Below are 7346 nucleotides of genomic sequence, written 5' to 3' on the forward strand. Positions count from 1 at the left end.
GGTCCTCCTCGAGTCCCCGAACTCAGAGGGGCGCCAGAACGCCAACCTGCTCCATCTGATACGTTAGTGGCCGGAGCGGCGCCCTGCTCCCGGGAGTCCAGCCCTGTCTCTACCCGGTTGTCCGTCCAGAGATGGAGCCGGCCCCTGCACACCGCCCACTCTCCCCTTCCACATCGCCTCTGTCTGTGTCCAGACAGGAGGGAGGGTCCGAGTCCCCCTTGCTCCTCACGGCTGTCCTGTACACTGAATGCCACTGTGTGTACAGACCTTCTGTGATGAGCTTTTCGCTGAGCCGCCATCTTCTCAACTATGTTTCACTGTCAGCCAATCCTGAGGGGCTGTCACGTGGCTCACGGTTCCGCCCTGGATTCTGGGAGACTTTACCATCCTCAGGGCCAGCCTGGCATCCAGTTCCTTGACGTGCTCATCTCCAAGGCCTGCCCCGCACCTCAGCCAGGCACCTTCAGGGTCCCACAACTTATCCACCCGAAATTTTAAATCCCAACTGTCCCCTCTCCAAACAGACCCGCTTTTCTGCCTTGCTCTCACCGTCATTTTTCAGCGTTAGGGAGCGTTCCAGTCCCTTTGACCGATTCATTTTCTCCCTGGTGAATACATGGTGGGTCCCCAATCCCTGGACCCCAACCATCTGAGGCTCTGCAAAGATCAAACCCACAAACCACTGGCCAGCAATTGTTCTGTATGTTCCCAAACCCTTGCCCTTCCCCATCTCATATTCCCACTCTTCTTTTTCATGGAGAAAGATACAGCCATCAAGTGGGATACCCTCCACCTTCTCCCTCCCTCCCTCATCTTTGTCTTCCCCGCTCACTCTTAAGTCCCCCCCCTTCAGAGGAAGAAATGTCCTTCTTGCTGCCCAAGATAAGCTTCCTGCTTCCGGGCCCAGGCCAAACACCTTTGCAAAATGTCTCTTGTTATCCCCAAGATAGACTTGTTTGTCAATGCTCCCACCTTCATTGAAGCAATAAGTCCCTACTATGTGCTAAACCCAATGTGAGGGACACTAGGCCAACACAGCCCACCAGTCTGCAAGGGGCCCACAGCTGACCACTATAATGGGACTAGATCAGCGGTTCTCAACCTGTGGGGTCGCGACCCCTTTGGGGGTTGAACGACCCTTTCACAGGGGTCGCCTAAGACCATCGGAAAACGTATATAATTACATATTGTTTTTGTGATTAATCACTATGCTTTAATTATGTTCAATTTGTTTTTTTTTTAATATATTTTATTGATTTTTTACAGAGAGGAAGGGAGAGGGATAGAGAGCCAGAAACATCCATGAGAGAGAAACATGGATCAGCTGCCTCCTGCACGCCCCCCACTGGGGATGTGCCCGCAACCAAGGTACATGCCCCTGACCGGAATCGAACCTGGGACCCTTCAGTCCACAGGCCAAAGCTCTATCCACTGAGCTAAACCGGTTCTGGCAATGTTCAATTTGTAACAATGAAATTGGGGGTCACCACAACATGAGGAACTGTATTAAAGGGTCGCGGCGTTAGGAAGGTTGAGAACCACTGGACTACATAATATGATTACAGCTTTTCCCTGCCCACCCACTGAAGGATTTTGCCTACTTGGTTTTTCCCCTCCCCACCATCTGAGAAGCATCCTTCCATGCCAATTCAGTTCTTTGGGGCTTTTATCATGGAGAATCTGAGACAGGAAGGATTCACACACACACACACACACACACACACACACACACACACACACACACACTAGAGCTGGGTAGGAAGGAGGAGGAGAAGGGAAGGACCAGGAACAAGGAGTGTTGGGATAGGGGTGCTGAAGAGAGGGCACAGGGATACCTGTAGTGTGAAAAGGATGTGGGATGGGGAAGAAAAGAGGAATTTTAAAAGTACAGGTGTGGTCTGGGTATCGGCCCCTTTTGTGGTGTTTGAGAATTGTACGTACTTGAGTTATTCTGCTATTACTCAGGATTGCTAGACCGTGTGTTCTGAATGCAAACCACTCTAAGTCTGGCCAGCAACGGCTCCTTTCTTTCTTTCTTTTAAATATATTTTTATTGCTTTCAGAGAGAGGCAGGGAGAGGGAGAGAGAGATAGAAACATCAATGATGAGAATTATTGATCTGCCTCCTGCACGCCCCCTACTGGGGATTGAGCCCACAACCCGGGCATGTGCCTGACCGGGAATCGAACAGTTACCTCCTGGTTCATGGGTCGATGCTCAACCACTGAGCCATGCTGGCCGGGCAATAATCATGACATATTGGTTGGAAAACAGGTTGCAGAATGGGGTGGTCAGTAAGCCTATAGGAGCTTGGGGGCAGGAGGACATGCAAATATAAATTCATGGAGAAAAAGATTGAATTTTGGTGGAGGATACATGAGCATTTCTTATGTTATTCTTATATATTATATTTTGGTACTTACAAATGTTTTTACTGTAAACCATATATTCAAAAGAGGTTATGTGTTTTAGTTTGCTAGGGCTGCCATAACAAAGTGCTGTACCACAAACTGAGTGACCTAAACAGCAGGACTGTCCTGTCTTCCAGGTCTGGAAGCTAAAAGTCTGAGATCACGGTGCCAGCAGGCCTCTGCTCCCGCTGTAGGCGCTGGGGAAGCATCTGTTCCAGGCCTCTCTCCTGGCTTCTAGTAGCTTCGTGGCAGCAGAACTTTCAGTCTACACATTGTATTGTCCCTGTGTGCATGTCTGAGTGCAAATCTCCTTTTTCTTTTTTTATTTATTGATTTTGAGAGAGAGCGAGAGCGAGAGAAACATCGATTTATTGTTCCACTTATAGCCAGAATCATTAGTTGATTCTTGTATGTGCCCTGACCGGAGATGGCACCCACTACCTTAGTGCAGTGGTCGGCAAACTGCGGCTCGCGAGCCACATACGGCTCTTTGGCCCCTTGAGTGTGGCTCTTGCACAAAATACCGACTTCTGCGCATCGGCCACGAAGTTTCAATCGCACTGTACATGCGTGCCCGCACATGGTATTTTGTGGAAGAGCCACACTCAAGGGGCTAAAGAAGCCGCATGTGGCTTGCGAGCCGCAGTTAGCCGACCACTACCTTAGCGCATGGGAACAATGCTCTAACCAAACGAGCTACCCGGCCAGCGCCAAATTTCCCCTTTTTATAAGGACAGCAGTTATCCTGGATTAGGGACCCACGATATTCCAATATGACCTCATCTTACCTACTTTCATGTATAATGACCCTGTTTCCAAATAAGGTCACATTCTGAGGTTCTGGGGTTGGGACTTGAACATTGTAACTGTGGGGACACAATTCAGCCCATAGCGCCATGCAGGTACTCAGTTTGATGATGTGTAATAAACAGCCTGGCCAGTGCTGTTCCGTGGCTGAGCACTGACCCATGCACCCGCAGGTGGCTGGTCGATTCCCAGTCTGGGCACATGCTGCGGGTTTCTGGCTCCATCCCCAGGAGGGGGCATGCAGGAGGGGAGATAAAGAAATGAACATTTTTAAAACCAAAAGACACTATCTCAAAATGCTCACACTGGCAATTTGTTTTTCTCATTCTGTTTATTTATTTTTACTTATTCTTAAAATAAATAAAAATAAATTTTTTTTTATTGGTTTCAGAGAGGAAGAGAGAGAAACATCAGTGATGAGAAGCACTGATCTGATCAGCTGCTTCCTGCATGCCCCCCACTGGAGACCGAGTCCGCAACCTGGGCCTGTGCCCTGGCCTTGGTTCCTAGGTTGGTGCTCAGCCACTGAGCCACACCAGCCGGGCCTCAGTGTGTTTTTTTAAACTTCAACAATGAATGAGAAGCAAAGGAGGCGCTCACCTCCAGCTCTGAGCCCAGCCCTTGTGCAGCTCACAGCCCCTGAGCCCTCCCTCCCACTCCAGCCTTTCCATTCGCCCAGGGGCCTGATTACCAGTTCTTTCCATCCAGGAGCATCTCCTCCAGGGACCTGATGCAACGGCCAAGCCTCGCCCTGGGAGAGGGGTCTGCTCCCGGATGGTCTGGCTTTTTCTCCCGGTGACTTGAGAGTCTCAGGTCCCGGGTGCAGCTGGAAGGGAACATTCCCGTGGGCCCCACTCAGGTTGGCTCCTCTTGGGCTCTGGCTCACGGCGCCCTGGCCCTGCCTCTGAGGTTGGGAGGGTGCTGGGCTCAGCTGAGAGTCCTGGTTCTCCCATCACCCAAGGCAGGGTTTTCTCAGCTGTGGTCCTTGCACCACCACCAGCAGCAGGACCAAGGAACTTGTTAGAAATTCAAATTCTTGGACACGACCCCCCCCCCACCACCACCTACTGAGTCAAACTCTGGGGGTGGGGCCCAGCAATCTGTGTTTTAATAAGTTCTCCAGTTTGAGAACTACTTCCCCAACCATCGGGGGCATCCTGGGGGCAAATCTTGTGCCCCTTCATTTTACAGAAAGGACAGGGCCTGGCTCGAGTGGCACAGACGGTTAAGTGGCATTACGGAGGCACTAGGAGCTAGGCCATCGGTTTCCAGAACCCCCGCTCTCTGTTCTGGCTCAGGCAGATTAGAAGCTATAGTATCAGTATTAGGGAAGATATGAAAGCTCCGTTTTGTATAAAACTTCCACATTAGCCCTAGTTGGTTCGGCTCAGTGGATAGAGCATCGGCCTGTGGGCCGAAAGGTCCTGGGTTCGATTCCGCTCAAGGGCACATGTACCTCGGTTGCTGGCTCCTCCCCAGCCCAGGCCCTGGTCAGGGCGCGTGCAGGAGGCAACCAATCAATGTGTTGCTCTCACATCGATATTCTGTCTTTCCCTCTCCCACGCTCTCTGAAAATCAATGGAAAAATATCCTCAGGTGAGGCTTAAATAAATAAATAAAACATGATGCTGGGTAAGAAGGCAGACAGCACCAAAGCCACCTGCTGTGTGATTCATCCACACGACAGTTTGGAAAAGGCAAGACCATGGGACGGGAAACAGCTGAGCAGTCTCCGGGGGCTGGAGCGGAGGGGAGAGCTGACTGCAGAAGGGCACAGGGGAGCTGGGGGAAGCTGCGTCTTACAATGATATAGATCCCGTGTCTGCACGGTAGTGGCGGTGACATGACTGCTTACATTGTCAAAGATCATCAAAGACGTTATTATACAAAGCTGAGCCGTATGAAGATTGAGCAGTGGTTCCCAAATCTGCCAGCTCCTCCGAATGACCTGGAGTGGTCAGTTCAAAACCAGTCAGGTGCCCTGGCCAGGGTGGGTCAGTGGTTAGAGCATCGGCCCGTGGCTGGAAGGGTTTCGGATTCCATTCCCAGTCAAGGGCACGTATATGGGTTGCAGGTTCGATCCCTGGCCCTGGTCGGGGCTCGTGTGGGAGGCAACCAATCGATGTGTCTCACGTCTATGTTTCTCTGTCTCTTTCTCTCCCGCTTCTTCCCTCCCTCCCACTCTCAAATAAATGGGCAGTGGGGGGGGGAGTGATCTTTAAAAACAAAAACAAAAAAATAACTAGTCAGACCTCACCCAGAAGCTACTGGATCAGAACCTGCAGGGGGCAGGGGGGCAGGAATCTGCATTTTAACAAGCTCCCCGGGTCAGCGGTGCTGGAGTGTACGTTTTGGGGCCAGGACTTCTGGCTCAGGACAGATTTCAAGCTTCCAGCTCTAGCCCAGACTTGGACCCTCAACTCCAGGCTCAGGTATCCAACCCCCACCTGGCATCTGTACCTGGCTCTCGAATTTAGCACGTCTAACCGTGACCTCCCGGCCTGCCCCAACCAGCCCCACCGTAGTTTTCTGTTGCAGTCCATGGCACTTCCATCTTCCAGTAATTCTGCCAAACCGTTGGCATCATCCTCGACTCCTCCTCTTTCTCCCTCCCTTTTGTTGATGATGTTCAGTTTTAATATCGTGATTATAAACCTAACTCTTCATCCTGCAGGACTCGGAAGGCGACAAGGACCACATGGAACCCAACAACTGCAGCGAGAGCAGGAAGGTGGCAAGCGCCGCGAGCAGTGGGCGCAGGATGCGCTCCTGAGCTGCGGAAGGGATGGCCCCCTGGTTAAGATGAAACACGAGGCCATGTTGGCACTGTCCTCAGCCAGCAGCGGGGACCTGGTCTTGTCATTCCTGGACCCAGGGTGCCCACGGCTCCCACAGTCCTCGTGCCCTTTCTCACCTCGCCAAAGGCAGGCAGGTGCTTGCCAGGCGCGCACTCAGGCCTGGCAGCGCCCATGGGAAACTGGAACGGTTTGTGTTGGTCCAGCTTTTGCCATGGAGAGGATGCCAGGACGCATGTACTCGGGGTGACGCTCTCATCGTTTCTCCCGGGGAGGGACTTGCCGCCTGTGCCGTTATGTTGTGTGAAGTCACCGCCCTGGCACACAAACCCCAGAATAATTCTGTGAGAGCAGGAATCTGCATAGTCACATTATTTCTCCCCGGTGCTCAGAGCAGGAAAGCGTTCTGCTGTCTTTGGAACTTTGTCTGCAAAGAGCTTGAAGGAGATGAGGCCCAAGGGCTCGCTGGCAATGTTGAAGAACGCCGTGGGCTTGGCCTGGGCTGGGGCGGCTCCTGGGGCAGTGTCTTCAGTGTCTTCTCTTGAAATCCTGTAGGCTTTACCTTTTCACCACCTCCCCGCCCCCACCCTGGCAACAGTGTGGTGTTAGGCACCATCATTGTGTCCGGCCTAGATTACTTGAATGGGTTCCTAACCTGTGCCCCTATTTCTGCCCTGCACTGCCCTACAGTTCATTCTCAGTACAGTAGCCAGAGGGATGATGTTATAAGTCATTTCTCTGTCTGAAACCCTCTGGGGGCTCCTTGTCTCAGAGTAAAAGCTAAAGTGGCCTCCATGGCCCTGACCTTAGATCCATCATCTCCAGACCTTGGCTCCTCCTTGCTCCCTCTGCTCCAGCCACACTGGCCGCCTTGCTGTCTTCTGAACCTGCCAGCCCTGCCCCTCCTGCCTCAGGACCTTTGCACATGCTGCTCCCTCAGCCTGGAATGGTCTTCCTTCAGATTTCCCCCTCACTGGCCCCCTCTCCTCCTTCAAGTCTTTGTCAGATGTTAACTTCTCTAATCATCTTAACATCTCCTTCCTCATTTTTTCCTATAGACCTTACCCTCTAATATTTACTTGTTTTGTCTGCCTCCCTCACTAGACTGTCAGTTCCCAACCTCATGGAGCTGACATTAGTACGTTTTATTTACTGCTGTATCTCTACTGCCTAAACCTGGCCCATGGGAGGTGCTCAATAAATGTTTATTTTTAAGAATGAAGGGGAGCCTGGCTGGTGTGGCTCAGGAGGTCATGGTTCAATTCTCAGTTGGGGCATATGCCTGAATTGTGGGCTTGATCCCCAGGAAGGGGCATGCAGAAAACAGCAAATC

This window comes from Myotis davidii, unplaced genomic scaffold (assembly GCF_000327345.1).
Source record: "Myotis davidii unplaced genomic scaffold, ASM32734v1 scaffold142, whole genome shotgun sequence".
Lineage (NCBI taxonomy): Eukaryota > Metazoa > Chordata > Mammalia > Chiroptera > Vespertilionidae > Myotis > Myotis davidii.